Here is an 18,337-nt window from a genome sequence, read left to right as displayed (position 1 = left end):
TGAAGAGATTCTAGAAGGGAAGTCTAAAAAGATATTTTCCTTGGTCTATGTCCCCAGGGACCTACCAGCCCATCTCAGTTACCCTGAGAGGACCAGGGTAACTGATTTCTTCATAACCTCTCAGAGATATTCTTAGACAAATACTGACATGACTCCTCCTTTCCCCCTCTAGACACAGTAACACACTGCATAGGCTTCTACACGTGGCCATTTCCCTTGCTCTCTTGGAAATTCTCCAGCACAGAATTCCCTATTCTTTTCTGATGGCTCCATAATGACCCACTGTATGGTTACACCTTAATTTATTTAGCCACTTTCCTACTGGTAGCCATTTGGGTTGCTTCTTGTCTTTATTTTACTCCCGAAATGCTTCAATAAAAAAAAAAAATGAATAACTTCTTTGCACATAGGTGAAATCTGTAGGATAACTTTTTAGAAACTCTTGGGTCAAAGAGCAGGTCCAGCCTTAATGGTAATATGTAATGTCAAATTTACACTGATAGTATTCCAATGTATGCCCCCCACACACACACATACACACAAGTAATGTATACAGTTAACAAGAGTTTACAAAAGGCTTGGGAATAATGTAAAGGAAATAAACCTAGTGGCCTGAAGTTAGATAATAGGGTTTATGAGATACGGCTTTTTCATCTTTAGATTGTGATCCATTGAAGGAATGCTTTGCTTCCTAGCTCTCAACCTGCTGGACAGAGAAGAAACTCTCAGTGAGATGGGGGACTTGTCTTCTCCTCCTTCTCCTGCCTCGCATCCTCTCATCTCACTGAGCCAGAAAGGAACACAGAAGCTTTAGGTATTGCAACTCAGGGAATAGAGCACATGGTATTTTTCTCATCTCTACTGAGCAAAGTCATTGAAAGGACATGACTGCCAATGGACTCCTGGGCTGGACCCACCACCTGAGGTCCACCCACCTCACCCCCTTTCCTGTCCTTGGAATGTGGGTTCACTTGCCTTTCCCATTCTGAGAGTCTGCTCCAAGGACATGGCCTTGAGATGGTGATGGGGTGTTGAAAACATCTTCGTGGTGTTCATGACTGAGCCCACTTAGGGTCTCTTTGGAAACTTATGATTTGGCAAGTGGGTGCGGGGATCCATTCATCTTGCCGGCATCTATGACAAGCCTCATATGTAAGTTCCCTTCGTTTATTAAACTTGCCACCACCAACCTGGAGTGGTCTGCCTCTTTCTTTCAGTTGCTCCCTGCCCTCTGGTATGGGTGCTGGGAAGCTCCTGACAGGGTTGTAAACAGCAAGCTCCATCTCCCCAGTACCAACATCTGGCTCAACTGGAAATCAACTAGAACTGAGCTGGAGACTAAGCATGACGAGCAGGTGGGTAGCAGAAAGATTGAGAAACCAAGGGGTCAAGAAGGCAGAAAAGGGAGAAGGGACAACGGAGAGAGACTTCTCCCAGGAGTGGAGGTTTTATGGTACTTCTTCTCTAGGGTAGCAGCCTTTGCTCTCTATGGTTTTTGTAGGAAGTATGGAAAGATTCAGATTAGGACAGATGATATTATTCTATGGGAGCTTAAAGGCCAAGGACAATTTGTTTTGCTCTCAATCTTCTAATTTCCTTAAATATTGCTAAAGTTCTAACAGAAATTCCCATTACAATGAAAAAAAATACTAAACAAAACTATTTGTAATAAAAGATTGGTGTGGCAGAGTTTGCTGTATCCTCGCCATATTCTATTTCATTTTCTTTCTGGGCCAGAGCTAGATTCCATTTTTCTGCTTTCCTTACTATTTAGTGGGGTCTTATGACTATGTTCTGGTCTGAGGAACATGGGCAGAAGTGATAAGCACCATTTCTAGGCATGGCGCCTGACACCCTTCCCCTCTAACCCCATGAAATCACTTCTACACTTTTTGTCACCCTCCCCTTTTTAAAAAGAGATTTACTTATTTATATCTTAGAGAGAGAAAGAGAATGAGAATGCAGGGAGGAGAGGCAGAGGGAGAGGGAGAGAGAATCTCAAGCATACTCCTCACAGACTCAGCACAGAGCCCAGAGTGGGGCTTCATTTCATGACTCTGAGATCATGACCCTGAGATCAGGACCTGAGTCAAAACCAAGACTCAGACATTTAACCAACTGCACTACCCAGACACCCCACCTTTCCTCCTTCTTGTACAACTGGAAATGAAAGTCTCCAAAGCCTTAGACCATGTCAGCCTTTAGTAAAGCTAGAACACAGGATGAACTTGGGGTCCTGAATTCTGCTTATGAGATCAAGTCAGGAGACCCTAAATTTTGTGCCCTCGATAACTAGATATTAGTTCTCTCCTTGGATTGGTCTCTGCTGGCAAAGTTGCTGTCCTGTCCAGATACTTCTAGGTCTTCATAAGCTTCCAAGTAAGAAGGCACAGGAGCAGGTGTAGGATTTGACTTCATTCTATAATTTCCCCCAATTTTAAATAAAAACCTTCTCTTAATTAGCAGAAGAGGTCAGATAATTCTTTGTGAAACCTCTTGAAATAAAAAAAATATATATATAGAAATTTATTCCACGTGCTAGAATGTACTTCTGGGGGTACTAAACTCTATGCCATTTAGCCTTCAGCCCTGGGACCCTAAGGGATATAGCCAAAGTGAGTCCTGGCTATAAGAACAACTTGTTGGCCTTTGGCATGGACAGGGGAAGAGAGGAGAAGGGAGAGTTAGGGAAGGCCAACATTCGTAGGGCACTTGTTAATATACCTCCACCTGTGTTATCTGCATTAAATGTATTTTCTCCCTTAACAACCAAATGGGGTAGCCTCCTTTTATAGGAAACTCAGACTCTGAGAAACTTCACTGACCAAATGACATGAAATTATTGATCGGTGGAAGTGGAGACCCAAAGAGCACATGCAGGGAGGGTCCCAAGTATCAGAAATGCAGAAAGACTAGAGGCGGGAGGCAGGAAAGTCAGAGAAGGAACACCTCCCCTCTGCGCACCCACCCCACTTCCCTGAAAATGTTTGCTTGAGAACAAGACTGGCAAGGCTGTTTTAGCCATTTTTATTCTCCAGGACACTTTGGCCCTTAAGGAACGTGTTCAATCAAAGAGCTTTGAAAAGACTGTATTCACTGAAGTTACCCAGTCTTTTTTATTTCTCATCACCAAAATGACGACAGAACCAGGTTCCATTAGTTCTGATGTTTCAGTCCACACAGGTGTTCATTAGAGACCTTAAACATCACCATTTAAGAAGACATCAGCTTTGGGGAGAAAATACTTTTTGAAAGCAACCTTAATGAAGTAATTTCTACATAATCTGGAAACAGAAATGTCTTTTATGATCGAATTTTTACTTCCAACATATTGACTAATGTCGGGATTATTACACGTCACAGTGAACTGAACAGGCATATACTTCGCTCTGAGTTGGCATAGGTGTATTCTCAAAGGATTAAAATGGCAAAGACAGGGAGGGATGAAATTAAATTAAGCTTCTGCGTAAGTAAGAGGAATAGTGCAATATCCACATTCTTTGCCAACAATTTTGGTTTCCAAAGGTGCGTGCTCTTCCTAGTTTGCTGGTATTTGTTACCCAAAGAGGTACCATTGGAGGTAATTTGATTTATCCATGGTCAATCAGGGCCTAAGGCCCCCTAGTGGTTTCCCATGGAATAAAATTTCAACATTCATTGATGTCTGGTTACTACTTCTTACCTCCCACTTCCCAAATGTTTCTCGTACCTCCCATCCACACTTGCTGTATTCCAACCATGGAGGTTTCATTGTGTCCACCACTTTCCCATCTCATGACCTTTGCACTTGCATTGAAATCTGAAGTGTTACCTGTTCACTCTATTGAAGGTAGGACCTCATTCCACATTGATTTACTTTCTATCACAGCATTATGTTTTCGTGGTATGTAAGCACAATCTGAATTTATTTTTAATCTTTTTTTTGGTTTACTCAAGTATACACATCATGTGATTATTGGACTTGTCTTTGCTCACTGAGATGAGGTTAGCTCCATGACAGCTCTTAGAGGCCACGTTCCTGGGAATTTTCTTTAGTCCTTGGGAAATTTTATAATTGCAGATGCTAATGGTTAGCATTTCTTTACCATCTCTGCTAAGAAGTATAGCTTACTAGACAAAACACTGGTAATAATTAACTGAAGTCCTATATAAAATAATGGTCTGTCTGGTTCTCCAAACTGTAACCTTTCAAGACACAAACAATCAAAATGTGAAAGCTTTGAATGGAAAAGTTGCATCTGTTTAGTTCAAGGTGAACCCCAGAGTCCAGCACAGTGTCTGGGCCATGACAGACATTTAATAACTACTTGTTGAAAAATTGAATAAACAAAACTGCAGGTATGATCACTCTTCTTCGTAAACTTAGAGGATCTAAGAGGATGAGAGAAGTGCCAGAATGCTGAAAATGGGCAATGAATGTGAGAATTTTCAAAAAGTGGGAGAAGGTAGATTTCAAAAGTCGTAAAGTGATGAATTTAGTGGAATTCCCAAATAAGACTTGACTTATAATATCTGACAAAAACTGCCTGTCGTCTTTAGGAACTAATTCTCAAAGAACACCTCAGGTCAGACATACTATTTCCTTTTCATAAAATTAATATATTAGACTACACTACACAGATTAGGGAAATGATGACTCTGGATTTCAGAATGGTGCTCTGCCTAAAATAGAGCTTCATCCCAGAGTCTAAGGAGGCACCTGAGGGCTGACTGAGGAGAATAATGCGGCAATTTGGCTATAATCACTTTCTAACTCATCTTACTTAATAATTTGTGGTTCCTGAATAAAAAGATGTTTGAATATACATAGGTCACATGAATCTGAGAATAATAACCAATAGTTTGGTTTAAAAAATCAGAATTCAAAATCATATCATTATACTGAAATGATTGGCTGAATCTAACAAAATTAACTTTGAAAGAATTCACTGTATGTACCTAAAATTGTGTCTAATAAACCCATTGCACAGATGCTGGGTGGGGAGTTTTCACTTAACAGTAGTAGCACACGTGGGGAAACCCCAATCTTATGGCTCGAGGTGATGGAAGAATGAATGGAAATGAACAGGCAATATGACTGCCAAAAAGCTAGTGTGATTCATATTTATAAAACACTTAGAAAACTCACAACACGGTAACTGTAGTTAGGGTTCGATGTATAATTATGGAAGCGGGACCAAAGTTCTTAGTGTATAGAGAGGTCAGCCCTGCTTAATGGATTCAGAATCTTCCACCTAGTAAGGGCCCCATAATTATATGTTGATTGGGTTTTAATGGGACAATGTTTGACTTACATCTTAAAGATTGAATAAATATATCTAAGATTAAAGATGATAATTCTACACACAGAAAAAAAAAGGGCTCCCAAATAATAGGGCATGGAAAAGCAGGAGGAATGTTTGGATGAAAGCATGAGAAAGACTTAACATACAGGGTGTGAAAGACTTAACATACAGGGTGTGCGGCAAGGCTGGCAATATACATGGGGTCAGATAATGGAAGATCTTACATACCAAGCTAAGGATTTTGAATCTGATGCCTGATCTTGTTTCATGATTTTAAGCAGGCTGATAAAACAAAGCTCAGCGTTGTCATTTTAGAAATCTATTGAAAGCAGAGTTTTTAGGGAAATATGGAGGTTCTCAACCTCAGTAGGATCCTATTTAATTAAGAAATGATGAGGGCCAGGACTAAGGCAGGGGCACTGGGACTGGAGAGGAGGAGCTAAGAGATAATACTCAGGTATTCTGACACAAGTAAAAAAATGGAAAAAAAAATTTGATATATACTTAGACTAAGGAAAGAATATATGCTAGTCCGGTATTTAAATTCATAGCCATGATTAATTTATGGAACGTATTAGAAATATCTAATAAAATTTCCATTTGCCCAGCTGGACATAGGCATTCAAAAGCCCATTTGAAGGAAAAGGCAATAAGAGTCATAATTTCCATTTTTCTTTATTTAGCTTATAAGTACACGGATGCTCTGAGATGATGTTTCAGTCTTTTTGATACATTTATAGGTTTTTGTGTTGTTGTGCTTGCATCACTAAGGGTAGAATCTAGACTCTACTACTGAACCAGCATCTCCCCCAGTTGCCTTTTTAAAAAGGAAATATGCTCTGTTTTAGAATTATGAAAAAAATTAATTGTGCAAGTAGAGTTGTTACATAATGCAACCATCCCTCTCCCTCTTTTCTGGGATGAACCCACTGTGGGGTGCTACTCACTGGGTTCAAGACAAAATCTTTCACTGTTGTGATCCAGTGTGCGCTTGTTGGGTCCAACGTTAACTATTCTGCTAACTAATAGAAATCGCAGTATTCTCTTAAACTCCATGGAGGCGACACTGATGTTAAGGAGATTTCACTCCCTGGTTGGCACCTGATGGAGGGTATTTCCGGCAACCTGACCTGGAAGCAGTGCCGAAATCAACAGTGCTCAGGTGTCCCTGGGAGTGAGGAGCTAAAAGGCAAGAAGTTAAGAAGAGAGCCCTGTGAGGGTGATCTAAGAATGACTCGAGGCTCACTGGTATCTGAGATGCACTTTTCAGCTTTTTCTTTCCTGGGATCTGACCCTTTTATTGATCATCAACCTTAATAAAATATATTCGGTTTAATGAAATGTAAAGGTTTGTGTTAGCTTTCCTTGGGAAATAACAAGAGAACCCATGTTCCTGTGTGGAAGGAGGTTGCCAGGAGTAGGCTGCAGGAAATTTGAGTCATCAGCAGAGGAGCCCAGGGCAGCTGTCTGCGATGAGCCTACATGCTGCTGGATTTGCAGAGCATCTGGAAATTGCCTGGAAGGGTTGCCTGGAAATTCTTGGGGTTGCCTTGAAGGGTTGCCTGGAAATTCTTGGGGTCAAAGACTGGGTTTCCTATGGTCACGTGGCTCACGACAACTTTTCCATGAAATCAGAATGAAGGGACACTCAAGATGCATTCCTTTCTCGATTTTACTAGAATAAATACACACTGTAATGGGGAAAAAGCGATTAAAAACAGTAGTCACCTTTTACTTCAATGTACGTTTTTATTCATACTTGAAAAGAATAGTCTATTTTACTACTAACTTATTGTAAATGTACCCAGAATCAAAAGGTCTATAGAGACATAAAAAATGTATGTAGTTTCTATTAAATAACACTTTCTGGTCACTTTAGAATAGGAGTATAATATACAGGTATTATATGCACAAAAATGTAAAAAGGAATTGTGAAAACAAGTCTCATTACCAGTTTAGATAAGAAAAAAGACATTCATTTTTTCATGGGCTACCAATCATCTATGATGATTCCTAACAGGATTCGACTTGTTCAGTTAATTCACCTGGTGGCTCAAAAATCTGTAGAAAAGATGTTAATTTACAGTGAAGTCACTACACAGTGTTGGGAGCAGTAGAAATTCATATTGGTACAAAATATCATTCAAGATTTTTACATTAAGTTGCAAGTGTCAAGGTTGTGACACTTGAGATCTAAGAATTGTTGGCAAGAGATCTAAGAATTGTTCGAGACTGAAACTTTTTTTTTTCTTAAATGACTTCTGCTGGTAAAAATGTTAAAGGTTAAAAATATGTAGAAATAGACAGGAGGTGCGATGTCCTTGTCTTCCTGTTTCCTTAACCAGCAGATCCTTGCCCTTGAAATGTAAGGAAATGCTTTCGGTACTTCCAATATTTTCCACAAGATGGCAGAGCTGCCATTACAGATGTGAGAGCAGACTTTCTTACACAGCAACCAAGAGACTTAGAGGCATTCTCACCCATTAAATCCTGCTATCGTGCTTTCAGTAGTAGCAGTAGTAGTAGTAGTAGTAGTACCAGCAGTTGTTGTTGTAAAATAATAAAAACATCCAGTTTGTTAGAAACGATATTAAAGAAACAATCATGTGTTGCATAATCTCTGTAATTATGCCATAGTTGCACGGAGACTGCATTTAGCATTGTTTTTGCTCCTTTAGTGAGTCCCCGTACCTGTTTGGTCTGGTTTTTATTTGAGCACTGACCCATCTAAAAAGGCCCCAGGCCACCACTCTCAGATCACCCCAGATATAGTAGGAAAATGTCTCTTGCTATCACTCAGGCAAGTGGTGGCCATGATTGCTTTTGATTGCTAGGACCTATCGACTTGTTGCCTTTCCTACAAATTCCGAGGTCCCTCAGACTTGTTTTGGTTTGTCTGAAATGAGTGACTGCAGTTCTGGCATGTGCTGTTCATGCCCTGAGCAATCAGGGGCTCATTTTGCCAATGTGCTCTTTCATAAAATCACAAGAAAAAGTGCGGCACATGCTGGCCCAAACGAATGGGGCCATGTGTGGCCTCATGAGACCTCAAGATCACAGAGTGAACAGGTGTCCTTTCCAGAACTTGAATTCAAAGAAGACAATTCTCTGATCACCTGAAAGCGGTTCGGATTTCTTTTGTAAACTTCTCAAGGCAAAGTTGTGTATTTGATTTGTTTTGGTCACTCCCAGCTTCTTGCGCAAAGTAGATGCTAGCTAAGTGATTGTTGAGTCACAAAGAGAGAGAGGAAGGTTGCAAACAGGCTCTCCTTCCTCCTGAGATTGCGGGGACTCTCCATTCAGAAGAAGGAAAGCCCCAGCATCTCCCAGGAGGACCTGGCTGTGCAGCATCCTAGCAGGCATTGCTTTCGTAGGAATGCGAAGTTAGGGGGGCTTGGGTGGCATCGTCTTTTAAGCGTCTGCCTTCAGCTCAGGTCACGGTCCCAGGGTCCTGGGATCGAGTCTTGGCTTGGGTTGCTCAACGAGGAGTCCACGTCTCCCTCTGCCCCTCCCCCTGCTCATATGCACAGGCTCGCTCTCTCTCACAAAAACAAACAAACAAATAAATAAATAAAATCTAAAAAGAAGTGTGAGGTTAATACTCCTCTTGACAACTGGATTGTAAGCTTCTTGCCAGAAAACTCTGTTACGATTTTCTTGGTGCCTGCACACATCACACCTTGAAGGTGTTCTGCTGGGGGGGAGGGGCGGGGGGTGTTGAAAAAAAAGACCAGCAACCTTATGATGCCGTCAGTGGATACTGGCACGGGATATAGTCTGAACGGGCTAACCTAACCCTGTCTCACCCATGCGGCTGCTGTACCCAATGCCAGTACGGCAACTACGTGCAGAGAAACTTCAAGACCAATAGTATCCTCTGAGTACAGTCGGTTTTACACACCAAGGAACAAATCGGAATGATCCGTAAGGGAAAAAGAATGTGCACGCCCCAGTTTGATATGTGCTGACACTCTCAAGGCAGAGATTTCCCATATTAGAATGCTGATAGGCCAAGAATGCATCAGGAAATACGTTTATTTTGGTGAATGTGGGCAGGAGAAAGGAAGAAGGGCTCAGTGTTCATGCTCTCCTCTAAGGCTTCCCTTTTCTGTGAAATATCCCAGGACTTTGATGTCTTTGCCACTGAAAAAAATCAAGGCATTCTACCAGAAGAGACAATTTGGTGACTGTGAGGTGGAGGACATTTATCAAAGGGGAAAATTTCAGAGAAGTAATACCAAGGGCTGCCATATTGAAAATCTTTATTCATTTGTTTCCAGAGACGTCTTCTCACTAGCATGTGGCTCCTACGTAGGACATTCAGGGAATGTCTTTGGTATTACAGATACCTTAACCTTTCAAACACCCAAGCATCTTCACTTTAACCATTTGAATCGTGGTTTTCCAAAGTGAAATTTACATACCTAATTTTTAGGAAAGACTGTGTTGACCAGAAGGTCAACATGTAATATAAGGTTAGGCAGAGCAGTGCTACCTTAAAGGGCTTCTATTCAAACCATAGACACTGAAGACCCATATAATTATCTGAAAATTTTTTCAGGAGACGAGAGTAAAATATCATACTTAAATAAAAGTGTATAAAATAATTTTTGGACAGATGAAAGAAAGTATCTTGAGTAAGGGGTTCCTGTTCTGAATTCTCAGTAAATATTTTTATTGGTAAAATAAAAATATCAAAAAAACTAAAAAATAAAAATATCATGTGGATCATCATATGAATATAAAAGGGGCTCCCTGAATCACGGCAATGTTGCCCACAGACTCTGTCAAGTATATTCATTCTCACCTTAGATATCCCCAGACAACTGTGCTATACAAATTTTTATATTAGTATTCTGTGTCTGTTCTTTTAGAGAGAGTATGTTACTTGACTTTTGGTATTTCTGCTTATTTTATACCAAGCTCCCTTTCTGATTTTCTGATAGGATATATGATTGAAAAGTAAGCCATTAAGGTAATTAGAATCGTATACATTAAGTATAGTACAAATTAAGAGTAACTAGGATTTAAATAAATGGTTGAAGAGCTTTTCTATGGAAGAAAGGCAGGAGTTACAGAGTGTGGATTGGATTTTATAAAATTTACCGGGATAGTCAGAAAGCCTTTTTATTTGTCTCTTGATTCTCTGTTCTGTTGAGGACAGATGAGGTTGCCAAGTGGCAGAGTTCTTGTCACACAAAGGGAGTCTCAGAAAAATTTGAAAGGTAAGCACAAGTGAGAATACAGGTTTTTTTGTGTTTTGTGTTTTGTTTTTGTTTTTTTGTTGTTGTTTTTTAAAATTTTCTGTCTTTTTACCTACAGTGGTAGAAAATTCCTTAGTGTGTTTCAGAAGGTCTCAGTGGGAATTCTCACCTATACATTTCTGTCACAGGATCAGAAATAACTTTGTTATTCTGAGGCAGGGCATTTTCCTTAAGGAACAGAATTGGAAATTTCACTTTGGATTTTCTCCCAAAGGACTTAGAAGTGTTGTGAAGTGTTAATACCCAAATTCCCTTTGAGTCTGACAGGATGAAATTGAAATAGCTATGTCTTTAAAAGAAAACATGACATAGTCTTCCTCCAGCAGATACTGGTGCTGATGATACTCTGAGCTGCTCGCATTTATCACATGGCCTCATGGATGGGCCGGGACGCTTTAATGAAAACTCTCCATTTTTTTTTTTTTAAAGGGGTAGTAATTATCATGCGGCCCCATATTTATCCCTGTGGAAATGTGAAGTCGAGGCAGACTAAAATCAAAGAGGGTTGATGGCCATGGGCCCTGAAACAAATGAGAAAAGAATAAAACAGAATCTGGACTTGGCCTTTTTGACCATCCCCCGCAACTTCCTTCTTGACAAAGATTAATGGGACCAATGTGACTCAAAATCAGAGATTTTAGAGCAAAGCCTTTGCAAGCCTAGGAGCACAAAAATACTTCACAAAGGGCCATGAGATTTTGATTTCTGGGCGAACTTCAGAATCTGAGTTATATAACGAAAACCCTATGTGATCTTAAGAATTCCAAAATCAATCAATTGATTTTTTAAAAAATTCACCACACTAACCAAAGGGTTTAAAAATAATAAACAGAATGGAATTAATAAGCTTTGCCTGGCCTATAAAAACAAAGTAAGTATGCCACACGAATTGTCCCAAATTTCATCCTCTCAAGTTACTGAACGTGGTGCTCCATACATTATATTTTGCCTAAAAGTGTCTTGCAGAGAAAACTCTTTTTGTTACCTAGAGCGATGGCAAAAGTGAAAACCCATAGAAGAACCTAAATAAATATTTCTAGGTGCTGGTTGAATAAATGGGTTAAATGTGACAGTTTATAATAATAAAAATGTGAGTGCAAAGAGAAGGCTGCAAAGCATAAGGCAAGTTCTGATGAAGAAATGGGAATGCTGATTAGCATTCACAGTTATAATATTCCATTTGGATTATTGTTATCGGGATGCAATAGGAATCAACACAATGATTCAGCTGTTGGTTTCATATTACATGGGTGACCCAAACCAACTATTTTGTAAAACTGCCTTCAATGACTGCTACTTTAGGTTTGAAATAAATTGAAGAAGCCAGAAGGGGCAGAGAGTACTTCCCTTTTAAGAAAGAGGCTTAACAGAAGTGAAACTACACGAGGCAGTTAAAAAGCAACGTCAAGAAATGATTTGTGAAATCACTTCCTCGTGAATAAAAAAGTCTTTGGAAGACACTGATGCCAGTCGTTTCATTGGTTGACAATAAAGCGTGAGAAGTCTTGATAAGATCAGATTGGAACTATGTTTAAACCATAAGTAAAGAAAGAAGAAGGCAGGCTGGACTGAGCTATTCTGTCTTTTGGGAAGCAATAAGCAGGGATCTGAGGTCTGGGAATTTTTATTTGTCCTGAGAAGGCAAAATGGTGAGATGAAAGCCCCTCGGGGGCGTTTCTGATGCTCAGATCCAAGCAGAGGGAAGGTGATGTGGGAGGAGCCGACAGCACGTGTCTTCCTCAGCTATTCTGATCTTTGAAGACAAGGTGAAAAAAAAATCACCAGACTGCAATCAATAGCCAAACCCTAGTTCCATCAGGACTTGGGACAGCAGGTGGCCACCAATGAATGAGTAAAGAAGACTGGACTGAGAACTTGTAGAGCAGACCCAATGGGACATGGGACAAGTTGCTGCAGCTACCAGCCCGTCTCTTCTTCTGTATACTGAATCACTGAGGTCATTTCTACTCTACAACTCGATACTGTACCAGACATCTTGTTTCTGGCTTTAGGCATATTATATTTCTTTTAACGTTCATTCCTTAAAATAACCTTATGCTCTTCACATTTTAGCGATGTGATTGTTTAGAAAAGGGTATACTTAAGTGTTGAAGTTTGCGGGTAGATACATGTGTACAAAATGAGTAAGTCAACTAATCTTTCAGTTGTTAGTAATGGCTGCCAAATTTGTAGGCACTGGGTAATAGGCAATTATAACACTTTCCAGTGACGGAAATCACTTCATAGGACGTGGTTGAGTAAGTAGTATCTGGAAGATTCCTCTGTCTCTGTTTTTCTTTCTGTCTTTTTCTGCCCCCTCCCACAACCTAGCCTAGGAGGGATGTATGATAAAATGTAATTATGAAATTTTTATGATTCCCTTCAATTGTATTTTTTTCTTAGGGAAAAAGACTATCAAGTAGTTTAAAATACTTCTGCCACTCTAGCCAATATGCTATTGGAAAACCAATGAAGGGAAACACAGGCCCAACTTCTATGGAGAAAAAATAACAAGGAAGGACTATATACTCTTCACCTATATATCCTGCCCACTTCTTATGTATCGAAGTCCATATATAGTTGTTGAATTGAATAAAAAGAAAATAATGATGCTATTAATCAATCCAGACGAAAAGATGTTGCTAACATAAAAAAGTTGAAAAGTTATGGCCATAGAAGAAAAATTTATTTTTGCAGTACAATAGCAAGGACCATGCAAAACATTGGATTGGCTCTTGAATTTTAAATTTAATTTCCAGAAAAGGAAAGCTAAAATATACTCTGCAGAATTATGGAAGCATAAAAGGATCTTGAGTCATGGATTTTTTTTTTTTTCTAGGAAGAAAGGCAGAAAGATGAGGTAGAAATTCTCATTTCACAGAGCCAGTGATTACTTTCTCACAGTATTGAAGTATATATGTATTATAATTAAAGTAAATGAAAACATTATTTCAAAAAATCAAGAGAAAGAACTAGTTTGAATTGTGTGGCAGAGACTGCTAAGCAGTCTTCAATATATGTTTCTCTTCCTTGCTAAGAGAGAAGCCCCTAATTTTTAGTTGGGCACAAGGCTACAGAGAAAAAAGACTATAATTCCCAGTTTTCCTTGCAGTTAACTTAGGCTGGACCAAGTTTTGGTTAATGGGATGTAAGCAGAAGTAGTATGTGCAACTTCTGAGACATGTCTTTAAATGAGGAAGCACCTTTCTTTGCCCCCTTTTCCTCCTTTTTGGCTGGAATACAGAAGCAATGGCTGGCACTTTAGCAGCCATCTTGAGTTATGTTAGAGCTTGAGAATGGCAGGACACATAATGAAGCTGCAGTAATGAACCTGGGTCCTTGTTTGTTGGGAATCCAAGTGCAGCTCTTTGCTAACTATTTCCAGAATTTTGAAATATGAAGAGACATAGGCTCTATCTTGTTTAAGCCACTGTTCATTCTTTCTTTTCTTTTCACCTGTAGATCCTTCCTTCTTTCATTCCTTCCGTCCTCTTTCCCTCCCTCTCTCTCATTCCCTACCTCTCTCTCCTTTTCCTCCCTTCCTCCCTCCCTCTCTTTCTTTCTTTCTTCTTCTCACTTGTAGGTAAATATAATCTTAACTATTATAAACTGACCAGATCATCTGCCAAAGCAAGTTCTATGAGAATAACTAGGTAGATCATTGGTTTCATCAAACTGTTTTCTGTGGTGTGTGTGTGTGTGTGTGTGTGTGTGTATGTGTATGTGTGTTTTAAAAAACCTAACTCTGAAGAGGAAATAAAAAGCATACCCTCAATGGAAATAGTTCACTGTTTTTAGTCACTCAAAGAAACAAGCACAACAACTCTGTGTGAAGGACTGATACGTCCCAATCCAAATTAGGTAGAGTTTCAGTTTTGGATTCTTCCTTCTTTCCTTTCTCCCTCCCTTTCTTTCTCTTTTCCCCTCTCTTCCTTCCATTTTCCTTTCCCCACCCCATTTTGTTATCTTCTTTTTACTTAATTTAACTCTCAAATTCAAACCAAAGCCTATTTTTAGATTCTTTGAATATTTCATATTTTAAAATGTTTAGCATTTAACATGATTCTTGCCTTTTATATATCTGCAGGTCCAAGGCAGATGATTCATTTTTCATCTGACACCATTTTTTTCCCCTAGAAATATTGATATTTTATTTATTTATTTTTAGAAAAGATTTTATTTATTTGTCAGAGAGAGAGAGGGAGGGAGAGCGAGCACAGGCAGACAGAGTGGCAGGCAGAGACAGAGGGAGAAGCAGGCTCCCTGCTGAGCAAGGAGCCCGATGTGGGACTTGATCCCAGGATGCTGGGATCATGACCTGAGCCGAAGGCAGCTGCTTAACCAACTGAGCCACCCAGTTGGCTAGAAATATTGATATTTAAGAAAGTTTATACTTGGCGTGCCTGGGTGGCTCAGTGGTTTAAGCCTCTGCCTTAGGCTCAGGTCATGGTCTTGGGGTCCTGGGATCAAGCCAGGCATTGGGCTCTCTGCTCAGCAGGGAGCCTGCTTCCACTCCCCCCGCCCTCCACCCCCGCCTGCCTCTCTTCCTACTTATGATCTCTCTGTGTCAAATAAATTTAAACAAACAAAAAAAAAAAAAGAAAGAAAGAAAGTTTATCCATTTTCTACAAATGTTTTTTCCCCTTTAGCCCTCAATAAAGAAATTAAGCTTCTTTAGGATGAAAAGAGGGAAACTATCTATAAATTTTAAATTTTTTGAGAATTTTGTTTTTTGGAGAATTCTTTATTAGTAAATACATCTTCCCACAATTAAAATATCTCTGCCCCTTTCTTCATTGCATACTATGCAGTTGTATGAGCAATGATTTCTTTTTTCAGTTCTGCTTTTGGACATAACATCCTTGGGTTGTGGGCCCGTTTTTCACGAATATTTGAATGGGGCTCACAGACACTTTCACAAACCTATCCAGAAAAGGTTACAGATTACTCTTAAATGGGAAGGACACAACAAATACAGACATTCAAGGTTTTAAGTTTACAAAGATCAATTATTTGTATTTTTTCCTACTTAATTCATTTATTCCTTGAAAGCAGTTACTACCTTGAGCTAAAATGTCAAGTTAGAAGGTTTGGATTCTCATGAACTGTAGAAGTTTTCCTAGTTACATACTCAAGTTACTTAGAAATGATAAGCCAGAATATTCACTCCATAGTGAGCCCACATTTTGGGATAGCATACATTTTTAAATTAGGTCTGAAATGAAGATGTTTATTTTTGGCAAGATTCCTTCCTAATTTGCAAGGACTGAAAAGAGCAATTTTGGTTTTTATTTGCTTTTCTATTTAGCAGCATCATGGTGGTTTTCCTCAGCTTTGCAACAAACATTTTAGCTGGTTCTAGTGAACACAAATTCCTCCCAATCATGAGTGCCTCATTCATCAAACGAGACAAATGGCAGCCTTGCTATATTTTATTAGATCTTGGCCTCTTAAAGCTGGCTACCTTCCTTAGTTAGGTCTATAGGAAAGAGCGGTGCTTATTTTTCTGAAGGAAAAAAAGAAAAGTCAATATATTGCTGGGGCAACATGTCAAGTTATCTTCAAAACAAGTAAGTCAAAAGCCTTTCAGTTTTTGGATGGTGTGAACATGTTTTGCTCAGGGACACATACCCTTATGTTATATGGCATGAGAAACTCTTAAGATAGGTGGGGGTGGGGAGGTGGTGGTGTTAGAGCTTTTCCAAAGAGGTGTTTGAGATTTCTCTGATGTAGACTGTTCTACACCCAAAGATGTGTTCTGTCTCCTGAGAATTCTGGAACAGCCTTCCACGCCTTGTGACTACCCTGCTCAACTCTGGCAGTCATGAAGTATGAGTGGAAGAGGAAGGAAATAGAAGGTAGACTCCCAATTGCCTGTGGCTCCACACAATGCCAGCAGAAGACACTTAAGAAAGGATAAGCCGTTGTTGACACAAGATAGAAGATGGGGCAGGATTCACCAAGGTTTTATAAGACATGATACCAAAGTGATGCAAAGATGAAAAAAAAATACATTGGTTTTAACTTTCCCCTTCTGCATTCCAGTTAGCACAGGGGGCTCATGGGGCAGTGGACATTGTAGCCTCAGCTTTACCAGGACCGCCTCTGAGGAGGACTCTTGAACCCAGAGCTGCACCATCTCTCAGGATACTGAGATTCAGGCAAATGACTGCAGGCTCAGAGAACATCCATTTTCCCTTACTCTGCTCACACACACACTGCATATGGAGAAGCCAAGATCTGGCACAAATAGAGACATAGTGAACATGTCTATTGAAAGCCCCACAGAATGCTCAGTGCTGGATGAATTCCCTAAAACAAAAGGCAAGAATTGCAAGAACTGGAGGCATTCCCTCCCAAGGAGCAGCGACCGTGACAGCCCTGCAATGGAAAGACCCAGATCAAGGATGACCGCTGAGCATTAATGCAAAGCTCAGCACTTCTTTTCATTCCTTTGTCGTAGGGAAGCAGAACCTCGAAGGAGCAGCCAGGAGAGGAGAGGTAGGGAGAAGCAAAAGAGGGAGGAGAGGGGATCGATCTAACTTGTCTCTGATGAGAGGTGAATTCTCTGGAACTTTAGAACTGTCATTACAAATTGCTGGGATACCATATTAAGTAGTCACCGATATTGAAAATCCATAGAAAAAAAATCACTAGTGTAAGGATTTCCTCCTCCAATCTGTCACCTGCAGTGACACAGGGTGTAGGACTCTCCAGGGCACCTTACCAGTATGTACACACTTACACGAAGTTAGAACAGCAACAAAAGTTAGTATGGTGCTAATTTGTGAAATGTTAATTATGTTTTATTTGTGCATGTGTGTGGGGGGGACAATGAAATGACAGTTTAAAATACTGACATATTACTTTTATTCTCCTGTCTTACTTTCTACATTCTTGATATCCTATTAGCTTTACCCATAAAAATCATATGGATTAATCTCAAAATATAGAAGTTATTTTTAATTAGGAAATGCAATTTTTAGTCTTCGGTGTTTCCAGTTGTTCAAATTTGGCAATATTTTCAAGCTACTTCTCAGAAAACGTCGAAGAGTTTGGTGTTTTCATGGGCCTTTCATTGCACGTGGTTGTATGGCAAGAACTCAGGCCCCACTTGTTTTGATATTACAATACTAACTGTCTCTTTCAAATATGAGGTGTCAGAGTTTCCAGGACACTTTTTACATTTCATCTGATTCTCACTTCATCCTCGGGAGGTAGCAATTATAGTTCAATCTTACAGATGAGGAAAATTCCAAGGCCAAGACGTCCAGCACTGTCCAAGGCCAGAGTGGGGGGCCTGGACCCAAACTTACTGTTTGCCTTCCAGTTCCCCTTCCTTTGGCCATAGCTCTTGCCCCTCTGTATACAGGCAGGACTCTGGACCAGGCCACCAAATCCCCTAGGCTTCAGATCCCTCAACCATGCAATAGCGGCTTGGATTTGATCATTTCTGAGGTCCCTTCAGATGAATTCCTCTTCATTTTGGAGTTGGGTTTATTCAGTAGAATGAAAAATGATGGGATTCAGAGTGATTCTCCTGACTGAAGGGGCATAATCCAAACTCTAGTGACTAAAAGGAGCCTTTAGAATGCCACAGTGGTAGTCGTGAACTGGGAGGAACCAGGGTAGACTTTTGTATTGGTTCTGATTCTTAACAGAGTCTCATACAATATATAGACTCCCAAAAGAAAACAAGAACCTCTATACACATAAAAAAATTTTCATGTGATTTTAGATGTTTTATAGATTGCCTTCTTAGAGATGTATGGGCTAAGTTAACAACTT

The sequence above is a fragment of the Mustela nigripes genome, chromosome 3, assembly GCF_022355385.1.
Source record: "Mustela nigripes isolate SB6536 chromosome 3, MUSNIG.SB6536, whole genome shotgun sequence".
Lineage (NCBI taxonomy): Eukaryota > Metazoa > Chordata > Mammalia > Carnivora > Mustelidae > Mustela > Mustela nigripes.
This window is presented reverse-complemented; position numbering follows the sequence as displayed.